The following is a 12,300-nucleotide window of genomic DNA, read 5'->3' as shown; positions in this document are numbered from 1 at the left end:
AAAGGTATACTGAGTCTCAAAACGGAAGCACCCATGAACCAGTGGAATGCAGAAGATGCCCATGGACCTTTTGAAATGCAAAGCAAGCAACCCAGCACTTGTTCTGGGCCCAAGCCCTTGGGTGCTTGGCCTAAGTCTTTGTCCTTGCCCACAAAAAGTAACATGAGGGCAACTTGCGAGCACCAGAAAGATTGGTGCAAACTTGTGTAACTCCACCCTGACTTCTCCGGCCCTAACTACTGTCCCTCTATAAAAGCCCCTGACTTAAGGGTTGCAGTCTCTCCCTCTGGAGATGGCGTGCATTCTCCTTAAATGTGTATTCCTTGCTTTACCCCAAAAGATGTCTCTGTCTTGAGGTAGCCCACCCGTTCCCTTGAATATCTATCTGCTTTCCTAAATAAATCTGTGTATCTGACTGGCGGGCGCCGAAACCGTTTGCTGCCATGTACACCAAGGACCCCACTTGTCCTGAGTTAATGTCCTCTCTCTGAGAGCTCCTCCAGTGACAGAAGGATGAGGGTTGACCTGCAGTGCTGGACAGATGAGGGGGCAAACAAATTTGGGACACACAGAGATCCTCAGATTCATTTTTCCATTCTATTGACAGTGGCAAAGGGCAATCGACGTTGGTTAAGTGTTTGGCAGGAGAGATCCCAAACAAAATTAAGTTCTCCATCTTCAGGGACATTCCTTTCCAGATTCTCTCCTCCAGGGTGGACTAGCCACAGGCAGCATTATAGTCCCATCACAGAGTTGCCATTTCGCTACTGGAAACCTAGGCCAGGTTCACTGCCTGAATCCCGGATGGATGAATTTCACTGCCCACCTGTACCAGCAATAGGCAAATTTGGAAAAAGCAAAAATGAACCAATTGTATGCAGTTTGATCAAACTGGGAAGAGGCAGCTAGATTGCTTTTTCACTGGTCCCAGAGAAAGGGTTACGACTTATAGTAACAAAAGCCAAGTGATACACATACATACATTTAGATAGACTGTGCTTAGCCAGATAACATGTCAATGTTCATTTCCTTGGTCCTTGTCCTCTGCATGAGGAAGAAAATGCAGTTGTCGGGAAATGGGTATTAAATTTAAAAAGGATCTGTTGCAAGAATCGCATTAAAGTTTTAAAGGAGACCAAAAAAAAAATCTCCATCATATTTCCTGTATCATTTAAAAGTGGATCTGGATGGCCAAGGAGAACCACAGCCAGAACATCATGCAGTGCAACAATGTCACCAAGACCATAAAGAGAAAGCATTGGCCAGAAACTCACAAGCAACCCACCACATGCTCTGTGCCTGAGACCTTGGAACGTGTCCTTGCCCACAAGGACTTTCAAAAAACAAACCAAAGAGACACAGCTTTCATTTATCCAAACATGCAAAACCCATTCTGAATATAAAGCACACTCAATTGGCAAAACAATTTTGCATATGTGAAATGATTGCCAGCTATTGTGATTTAACAGTCAAATTAATCAAAACATTGTACATTAAAAAACAAAACCGGAAAACACCTTAAAGCCAATTATCTATAGCAAACCGAGCAAAGCCTGATATGGAATGATTTGAAGCGAGCAGAGTGAGCCACCTGTTATGAATTTAGAGCATTTCTGAGGTTACAACAAAATATAATTAGGTAATGGAGGCTTGTTTCAAAGAGGGAAGTAAGTACAGGGATTGTTTTACTGGGTGAGAAAGACAGGTAACAGTTTGGCTAAAAACTTACTGAACCGAGGTCAGCCATTTCCTTTTCTTGGGAGCAGTTAAGTTCCTAGATGCCTTAACCACTCCTTTCCCTTACACTCCTCCTTACATGAGGGTATGTCAGAAGTCCCCTATGAGGTTCACACTGCATGTATACAGGTAGCAGAATTCCCTTCTGTTCCTCTTAAAACAGGTTATAGCAAAAGAGTTATCCTGAGGCAATTAACAAAGCAAACATAAGCAGCCTTCTACCAATTTCTTGATACACACACACAGCTCGGGCTTTTTGCACCAAGTTATGGTTAAGCATAGCCAATACCTGCAGTTTTCCACTGTACCGGAAAACCCAAAATCTCCCTTATTGCCCTCACTCTTACTGTTAATACAAAGAAAATCTGATCAATCATAATCCATAAAATCATACAAAGGAAGACTAAAGAATGATCCTTATCAGTACATCCTTTTAATTCCAAACACCACTTTAGCCTGATCTATCTAGAAACCATCCTAAGGGCATTTTAATCACAAAGCTAAAAAAAAATTTTCAAACTAAACGTCACTTTTTTTAGTTGAAGTGTCCTTTTTGGTATTAAAAGTGCTATGGATATGCTAGGATGTCTATGGCACAGTGCACTCAACAGTATGTTCCAATGAGGCATACATTTCTTTCAGTATTTTTCCCTAAAATTTTGTCTAGCATAGTGAACCCCATTGACATATTAAAACAATCTTGGTGAAATCAGTGTGATGCAAACCTTCCCTGACTTCACCACACCATGGTAGCTTTTACTGAAACCAACCAAGTTTTTTCTTTCTGGTCTAAAAATGGGATCTTAGGTTATGCTCACTCATGCAAAATCTAAGGTAGTATAGTAGAAATAATATCGCTGAAATATATGTGGCTTATGTATAAGCATCTCTGCTTATAGTATGCACCAGAAACTTTTCAAAACTTTCAGGTGCTAATGGTTATGGCAAAACTAGGCTGTGTTCCATTTATGAGCACCGTTTTACAGGACACTTACATGACCCTATAATGGAGTGTGCTTTCACTTCAAAAGAGAGTAATAAAGTGCCTAGCTAAAATATTGTGATCCCAAATTTTAAATTAAGTTAACCACACTTACATGTTAAAGTTAACAAAATCTAAATCCTGTCCTCACGGACTTAATCTAATTATTCATGCTGCATACTGTTTCAGTAAGCACATTTTAAAAAGAAACAACTCACTGTATAATAAGTAGGGTCCACTATGGGTAGCTTATCAATCAAATTTATTGCTTTATTCATGTGGTGCTTTTTGCAAGGCACTGTGGTATGAACTAGAAAACTGGAACGACTGGCGAAGAAACCTTGGAATGAAGCTTGAAAGATGATATGAAAGTCATTGTGAGGCAGGGTGTTTTACTGAATTGATTTTAGCCAGGGTATCAAACATCGGGAATGAGTTCAATTTAAAATGCACAGGAGGATGGCAGCCTCTTAAGGTCCCATGCCCATCCTGATACTCTGCATAGTCTGGAAAGTTGCAGAGCCACCGACAACAAAGATACAGAGAACCAATAATAACCAGGGTCCTGCCTTCGCCTTCTCTTCAGGGGCATTTCTCGAGATCTTGGCAACGTTGCTGCGCTGGGTGATATCCTTGCTGGGCCTCTCCTCGGCCATCTGGATCCGCTGCTCCGCTGCTTGGCAACAACTTCTCGGCCACCGCTTGTCAGTGCTTGCTCACCTCCCGGGCAGCTGTGAAGCTAGGCTCCCGATGCCCGGTGTGCTCGCCGCCAGAGCAAGGAGGCGCTCAGGACAGGCGCCGGCTGAGCCCGCTGGCCTAGGCGCGGCAAGCGAGGGGCTAAGCGGGCGGGGCCGGCAGGGCGAGCAGGAGCAAGGAGCCGGCCTCCGGGACGTGCTTGCGCTGCTGCCGCCGCTGCTGCCAGGATCTCATGGCGAAAGAGGAAGCAACCTCAACCACCCAACAACCGGACGGTGCAGCCCGCCGCAGAGACCATTCTTTATCTTAGGAGCTACATGCTGACATATTTAGGGATAAGGTCTTCGGGTAACACGTTTCCGTTATATGATTAAAGATACCACTCACAGAGTCAAGCACAGTGGCATCCGCTAGTAGGCCCAGCTCCTTGGGTGGCCGAGGTAGGAGGCCGGCTGGAGCCCATGATTTCACAGTCAGCCAGGGCAATGCAGCGACACCCCCATTTCATAAAAAAGGAAAACGAAACGAGATAAAATTTTAAATAAACATTTGCAAACACACTTTGGAGGAGGGATGAAATAAACGTGCCAAACGTGAACTACTGGCTAGAGGGCCGCCGCCTCAGCAGGAGCAGCCGCTCCTCTGCAGAGCAGGGACCGGGGTCCGGGGCGGGGCCGGGGTCCACCTCCCACCTTCTTCCGCCATAAGCCAGGGAAGTCCGGAGGACTGGGCCACCCTGGATCCCACCCCGGCTCCCCAGTCCCCCCCAACCCCTTCGTGCACAAGTTACATCTCTCCCGCCTCCAGAGGATTAAGTTCTGCCTCCCGGGGGCACTGCTGGCCCCCATCTGAGTGCTTCTGGCCTTTATCGTCCTTTCTCTTCTGGCCCTTTGCTTGGCTTCCAGTAGCAGGTCTTACTGAGGAGCGGCTTCAGGAGCCAATTACAGGACGGAGGAAGATTGTGTGCCACAACTAGGTACTGGGCCTGAGCCGTCTGCTCTTTTTCCTGCTGGGCTTCCTCCGGATTTATGTTCTGGGCCAGAGGGTCTCTTGCCCCCAAGCCCATGTCCTCGTGGCTGCCCCCCATTCCACTTTTTTTGACCCCATTCTTCTGCTGCCTTGTGACCTGTCCAAGGTTGTGTCCCAAGCTGAAAGCCTTTCTGTGCCTGTCACTGGAGCCCTTCTTCAATTCAACCAAGCCATCCTAGTGTCCCAGCATGACCCAGCCTCTCGCCGTGGAGTGGTGGAGGAGGTTCGAAGACTGGGCACCTCAGGAGGCAAGTGGCCCCAGGTACTGTTCTTCCCAGAACATAGCTGTTCTAACAAGAAGGCTTTGCTTAAGTTCAAGCCAGGAGCCTTCATCGCAGGGGTGCCTGTGCAGCCTGTCCTCATCTGCTACCCCCACAGTCTGGACACCACTAGCTGGGGGTGGAGGAGGCCTGGAGTACTCACAGTTCTCTGGCTCACAGCCTCTCAGCCCTGCAGCATGGCAGATGTGGAGTTTCTCCCTGTGTATCAGCCATACCCTGAGAAGAGCGGGGACCCCACTGTCTATGCCAACAATGTCCAGAGAGGGTTGTGGCACAGGCCCTGAGCATTTCGGCCACTGAATGTGAGTTTGTAGGGAGCTTGCCTGTGATTGGGGTGGGCCGTCTGAAGGTGGCATTGGAAACACAGTTCTGGGGACTGGGAGAAGTGCTTCACAAGGCTGGGCTGTCCCCTGGCTGTGTGGACGCTGGGGCAGAGCCAAGTCAGAGTCGAATGATGGGCCAGGAGGAGTTTGCCAGGCATCTACAGCTCTCAGACCCGCAGACACTGGCTGGTGCCTTCAGCTACTTCCAGCAGGATGCCAAGGATGTGGTGGACTTCCAAGATGTGGCACTTGCACTAGCAGCTCTGCATGGGGGCAGAAACCTGGAGGAGCTGACTTGCCTAGTCTTTGAGTTCTTTGCTGAAGAGCAGGCAGAGGGGCCTGGCCACCTTCTATAGAGACAGCTTCAGCCCCATCCTGCACCTGCTGCTGGGTTCACTTTGCCCTGCTGCCACAACTTTGCATGCTGAGCTGTGCCAGGAGTCACTCAGCCAGGGCCCCTCCCTCTGTCAGTTCCAGAACTTCTCCCTCCTTGACCCACTCTGTGGGAAACTCTTCAGCACCTACTTGGGACCCCCACACACCTCACGAGGCACCTCCCAGATACCAAATGCCACCTCCCCAGGAAGCCCCACTGCTCTGGCCAACGAGACTGTGCAATCACCTAAGCAGACTATGTGACTGTCGGAGAAACTGTCTCCTGCCCCTTCTTCCTCAGCTCAAATCCAGCCCTGCAGACTCAGGGCAGTGCCAGGCCCTACCCTATGCCTCAACTCCATCTCTGCTCCTATTTGATTTTGGTTGTTGTTGTTGTCTTTAGGTTGATTTTCATTATCTGTTTGGTTGGTTTTTTTTAAAGAAACTATTTTATATATAACTATATATCTATTTTAAAAGTGATACTAAAAAAAAAATGTGAATAACTGATGAGTCCAGGTGAAGGACGTGCAGGGGCTCCTCACTTTCCTTGCAAATCCACTTTAGGGCAGACATTTTTAAAATTAAAATGTGGGGTAGAGGGGGATATTACAGATAATTTTATTCCAGGGAATTGAAAATGTAGACAAAGATCACAAATCTTTGGAAAACATAACGGCAAAACTGATGCAAGAAGGAATAGCAAACCTGAATCATTCCATAATCATGGTGGAAATACACCACGGGTCAAAACACTTCTCCACGGGCCCAAAGGCAATGGGGCCAAACAAGAATGAACTGAAAACTCTGAAACCATGAGCCAAAATGAAACTTTGCTCTTTATAAGTTGATCATGTCACATTTTCTTATAATAACAGAAAACTCACTAATATAGTACATGTATATATGTGAGGAGAGAGAGAGAGAGAGAGAGAGAGAGAGAGAGAGAGAGAGAGAGAGAGAGAGAGAGAGAGGTTTTAAGGAATTGGCCTAGGCAGATTTGGGGAATGGCAAGTCTGAAATATCCAGTGCAGGATAAAGGCTGGGAAACCAGGGAAGAGTTACTGTTGCAGTTCAACTCTGAAGGAAGTGTGGAGGCAGAATTCCCTCTTCCTTGGGGACATCAGTCTTTTTCTTTCAAGGTCTATACTGATTAGATGAAGCCTGCCCACATTATGGAGGGCAATCTGCTTTACATAAAGTCTACAGATTTCAATGTTAATGCCACCTCTAAAATACCTTCACAGCTACATCTAGACTGGTGTCTGACCAGATATCTGGGTACTGTGGTTTAGCCAAGACCACACGCAAAATTAGCCATCACAAGTTCAGCACTCCTCAACTTGGCACTGATACTGACTTCCTTATGCCTTCCTTAATCTTCAAATGAAGACAATAACAAGGCCGTACTACTGCCTAATGGGATACAACTCTCCTCTGTACAACTAAAAATGCACTCACATTTTCCCCAGGAGAGGATACAAAGTCCTTGGGTGATACCATATTCGCTCTTCTTCTTGACAACTTATAACTTGACAAGAACAATGTAAAGGTAACAATATTTAACTACTTTGATATAAACTCAATACATCTTATAGGATAAGAGAACAAGACAGGGAAAAAAATCCAAGACTCTCTATATAAACTACACATAAAATATAAGTACATATGATATATACACGTGTATATAAATATGTACACACAAGCATGCGTATCAGTCAGGGCTCTACGAAGAAATGGGACAGATGCACGGGTCCATTTATGTGTTTGTTTTAGGGAATTGGCTCATGCAATTGTGGAAGCAGGCGAGCCCCAAGATCTGTAGAGGGATGTGGCATACTGGGAACCTGAAGAGCTGACGGTTGAATGCCAATCCGATTCTAAAGGTCTCCTGAGGTCCAGGAGAGTCAGTGGTCTAGTCCTCAGCCAGAGGTCGAAAGGCTCAAGACCCAAGAAGAGCTGATATTTCAGTTCAAGTCTGAAGGCAGGAAAAACTCCCATATTCTGGTGCAGCGGCAGTCAGACAGGAAGAATTCTTTCCTACTCAGGGGAGGGTCGAGCTTGTTGTTCAATCCAGGCCTTCACTGTTTGGATGAAGTCCACTCACATTTTGAGAGCAATCTACTTTCCTCGGGCTACCAATTTAAATGTCAGCACCCTCATAGAACCACCCACGATAATATTTGACGAAGTATTTGGGCACATCATGCCCAGTCAAGTGGACGTGTGAACTTAACTATCACAACATAGTTACATCTATTTATATAGTATATATTTTACAAACATACATACAAACATTCATAACAAGAGAAGGAAGTATATTCATGACAATTATAATCCTCACTTCTGTAAATGGCCATATTGTCATATCCCATATTTATAATTACTTTCCACCATTCGTTCCATGTTCTTTTATCTTTGGCAAGTACTTCATCTATGGCCATCATCCTCGGTGGCCTTTTACTCGTGTGACGAAAGCTTTCATTGCTGAAGAGTGGTTCCATTGACTGAATCGCAGGACATGGTACTACTGAGATGCCTGAAGGGATCTCCCCTATGCCAGACATCCCCTTCCATATGTCCATTTTGGAGTAGCAGTCCAATTGTCCCCTTGATTATCAGGACCAACCATTCCCCACAATATGGTAGTAACTCCCTTCTTTTCCTTTTGATTCAGGGGCCTGAAGAGCCCAAAGTAGCTGGTGATCGTCTTAATTTATAATTCAAGGGCCCACTGCTGAGTCTTTTGGAGGGTATATTACTCCCTTTGGAACTAAGACCTCTGGAATGGCAGAGAGCATGGAGACAAGAGGCCAAAATTTTGCTGGTGGATCACTAGGGTTAATTGTTGTAGAAAGTGTATTCAGTTGCTTTATAATGAAAAATAAATTTGCAAAAGTATATTGATATGCATTTTTATACAGGCACATAAAAATTCTACTTGGTTTGGAAGCAGAATTTGTTGCATGGTTATATAAATGACTCTGGCCTGTGTGTACATTGGTTTTGTCACTTGTACTCTTTGTTTACAATGAGGGGCTTTCTGTAACTTCTTTTAATTTAGAGCCCTTTGGTAACAATAGATCTGTGGATTCATTTTGTGTGGTACATGTGGCGTACGTACAATCAGTACTTTATTTTTAAGAGATAAAGCATCATGTTGTAGGGAGGAAGTAGGGTGAGTTTCCACATTTGCATTTTTATATTAAAAATAAAGCCGAGAAAAAAAAATAGTGGTGCCACTCCCATTTCCATCCCTTGATTTCTGGACCTGGGAATCCCGGCTATGGTAGAAACGGCAACATATATCAGACACTGGATCAGAGTAGAAACAACATCCTGGAGGCAATTTCCCAGCCCTTCCTGGTACTGTGACCCACCTTGCACTGCAGCTTAATCTTCAAAAGGTGTTCTATTGTTCTATCAATCCAGCTGCTTCAGGAAAGTGGGGAGTACAGAAAAATCAGTGAGTTTCCCTGAGCATGGGCCTCTTACCACGCTTCATTTGCTATGAGATGAGTTCCTTGATCAGAAGCAACTACATGATGGTGCATAAGGCATTCTATAATTTCACAGGGGATAAGGATAGGCTGTGCAGCATTATGATGCTCAGGGAAGGCAGCTCTGAACCCAGAGGATGTGTCCATTTCAGTAGGAACAAAACACTGCCCCTTGCAAGATCAAGTGCTCCAAGATAATCAACCTGCCACCAGATATCTGCATGATCGCTCTGATAAATTATGACATATTGGGACTCAGTGTTGGTCTCCACTGCTGGAAAGTTGAGCATGCATAAGTGGTTATGGCCAGGTCAGACTTGGGGAGTGGAAGCACAGGTTACCACGTCCAAGGATCACCTCTATTCCCACCAGCATAGCCACGCCGTTCACAAGCCCATTGGAAAATGAGAAGAGTGACTGGGGAAAGAGAACAACTGGTATGCCCAGAAGGGGTCATCTTTTCCACTGATTATTAAAATCCTCCTCTGCTGAGGTTCCCATTTGGTGGACACGGGACACACAAATATCTCCACGTCTTTTTCTTTTGTATTTTCTTGGTACTCCCCAGGAACCCAGGGCCTTGCGGGTGCTAGGCAAAAGTTTTATCACTGGGTCATACCCCTACCCCCTCTTTCCCGAGTTCTGCCCACCGGGAGGATTTCTCTTCACGGCTGTCCTTCAGGGATGTCCCAAAAGGGGTCCATGGTGCTGCAGCTCTCCAGTTTCAGGCAGTACTTGCATATCACTCCGCACCATCTGTAAAACAGACCGGCGTCTCCGTCGGTCAAATTGATCACAGGGAACTCCCCATGAGCCCATAAACACAGGCTGGGAGGCAGAGTTGTAAAGCAAGATAGGGGACCACGAATACTTGGACCACTCTGTGTTAACTTACTTGTGCTTTCTCAGTTTGCCTGAGCCCAGTCACATAAACGCCACTTCTGTTGTTTGATGGTGGATTGTTGCTGTTCATGCCCAGTGTTATGACTGGTGGCTCAGACAACGCCCAGTTTGTGATGGAACTCGGAGTACATAAGAACTTGTTGGCCCGTGTCTAAATGTTCGGTCTCTAGTAGGGCCCTGTAGCAAGCCACAAGTTGTCTCTCAAAAGGAGATTATTTATGCCCGGAGGCTTTGGAGGGTTTTGCCCCCAAATCCTAAGGGCTTGTGCTCTAGCTCATCCATAGGGCCTTGCTAAATTCTCTGACCCTGGCAATTCAAGTGCCATTCGATCCACCGGATGATCACGGCTCAAGTAGTAGAGCAGGTAGGAAGACTGCCTGGACCTGTTGCACAGCCTCCTTTTGTTCTGAACCCCACTTAAAAATAGTGACTCTTTGGGCTGCTCAGTAAAGGGGCCAGAGTATCTCCTTCCAATTCAGGAGAGGTTGCTCCCCAAATCCAAAGAGACCCTCAACACATTGTGCTTCATTTTGAATTGCAAGTGAGGCCAGATGCAGCAATATACTCTTCACTTTAGCAGGGATACACATTCCTGGGCCCCTGGAAATTTCACTGAAGTAGAAGTTCCTGAATTTTTCTCAGATTTATTTCCGAGCCTATGTTAGTCAGCTTTTCACCCCCATGACAAAATACCTTGTACAGACAACTTAAAAGGATGAGAGACTTATTTGTGTTCACAGCTTCAGAGGTTTCAGCCCATGGTCAGCTGTGTTGGTTGCCTTGGGCCTGAGGGGAGGCTGAAGACACTGGTCTAAGGGCACAGGGGAGGAAAGGTGTGCAGATCACTGTGACCAGGAAAGAGAGACAGACTGGGGAGAGAGAAGGGAGGAAGAGGCCGCAGACAAGATATGTCCTTCCAGGATACACTGCAGTGACTTTCCTCCTTCAACTAGGCCACACCTCCCAATAATGATGTCCAGCTATGACTCCCCCACTGGATGAAGCCTATGAATGAGTTTAGAGCCCTCATGATCCCATTGTTTCCTAAATGCCCCACTTCTGAAGATTGCTGTGTTGGGGAAAAAGCCTTCAACACATGAGCCTTTGAGGGACACTCCAGATCCAAAACAAAACACAGCCTATGACATGCAGATGTCCTACCAATGAATCTAGAGTATAATGTCATCAATGTAAGAGACCAGCATAATGTCTTGTGGAACAAAAATCAGTCCAGAGCCCTTGGATTTAAATCAACACGTGGTGCTGCGGATCTGACGGACCAGCTTTGCCAGTTGAAAGCAAGCTGTCTCTGGTGGTCTGTACTAACAGGTATAGTTAAAAACGCATTGGTGGTGTGACTGCATGGAGGCACCAGCTGCCATGGGGTGGAGGCTGAGGCTGCAGCTTGAGGGAGGCCCTGTCCCCTCTGAACCTGTGTCTAGCACAGCTGGTGTGAGAACAAGAGATAATTCCCCGCTGCCTGGACAATCAACAGTTTTGGCAGGACCAGTGAGCACACGCCGAGATAGTGAGGGGCCAGATGAAAAGCGCAGACAATGGTGCTGAAACCGATTTATAAGGAAGTTAGTGATTTGCCCCGAGACCCTCCAGCACAAGGTTCTGCAGGCCCAGTTGGGGATGATACGTTTCATCGGCAAGTCACAATTATGGGACCTAATGACAGACACCCCAAAATCAAGGTGATGTATTCTTTTTGACAATGCATTCTCCTACAGACTACCCCTTCAAACCACCTAAGGTTGCATTTACAACAAGAATTTATCATCCAAATATTAACAGTAATGGCAGCATCTGTCTCAATATTCTAAGATCACAATGGTCTCCTGCTTGAACTAGTTTCTAAAGTTCTTTTGTCCATTCGTTCACTGCTATGTGATCCAAACCCAGATGACCCTTTAGTGCCAGAGATTGCACGGATCTATAAAACAGACACAGATAAGTACAACAGACTGTCTCGGGAATGGACTCAGAAGGATGCCATGTGATGCTTCCTTAAAGTCAGAATAAACTGCATTAGAGCTGGAATCAAACTTTGAATTACCCTTCCTTTTTTGATTTTATCTGGCTGCTCTCCTATCAGTCCTCATCAGTTTTTAATTTTATTTTTTGTCTACCTCCCTCCATTCATTCACATGCTCATCTGAGAAGACTTAAGTTCTTCCAGCTTTGAACAATAACTGCTTTTAGAAACTGTAGTTACAAGAGGACGGTTGCCCAAGATTCAGAATTCTTTTAAAACATGGAGCGTGTGTGTTATGTGACCAATATCTTCACTCTAACTTGGTTATGGGACTAAACCACTGCTCACTGCTGTGACATGCTGAAGAAATCATCTGAGGGGGAGGGAGTTGGATGCTCAACTGTGACGTTAAAGGAAGCGGCATTATTCTAGCAACATCCATTTTGTTTAAGCCTTTCACTGTTAGATATTTGAGGGTGCATTATAAAGTTTA

At 45.8% G+C, this 12,300-nt stretch overlaps 2 pseudogenes across 2 annotated transcripts; both read left to right on the top strand.

The window, feature by feature from the left end:
* The first annotated feature begins 3,469 nt into the window (after positions 1–3,469).
* Positions 3,470–5,687, top strand: LOC306651576 (lysophospholipid acyltransferase LPCAT4-like; annotated as a pseudogene). The gene is made up of 2 exons: positions 3,470–3,690; positions 4,124–5,687. The product of its transcript is annotated as a lysophospholipid acyltransferase LPCAT4-like (transcript).
* Positions 5,688–11,382: 5,695 nt separating this feature from the next.
* Positions 11,383–11,832, top strand: LOC306651406 (ubiquitin-conjugating enzyme E2 D2-like; annotated as a pseudogene). The gene is made up of 2 exons: positions 11,383–11,502; positions 11,586–11,832. The product of its transcript is annotated as a ubiquitin-conjugating enzyme E2 D2-like (transcript).
* The last annotated feature ends 468 nt before the right edge of the window (positions 11,833–12,300 follow it).

Source organism: Sciurus vulgaris, assembly GCF_902686455.1.
Source record: "Sciurus vulgaris genome assembly, chromosome: X".
Lineage (NCBI taxonomy): Eukaryota > Metazoa > Chordata > Mammalia > Rodentia > Sciuridae > Sciurus > Sciurus vulgaris.
This window is presented reverse-complemented; position numbering and strand designations above follow the sequence as displayed.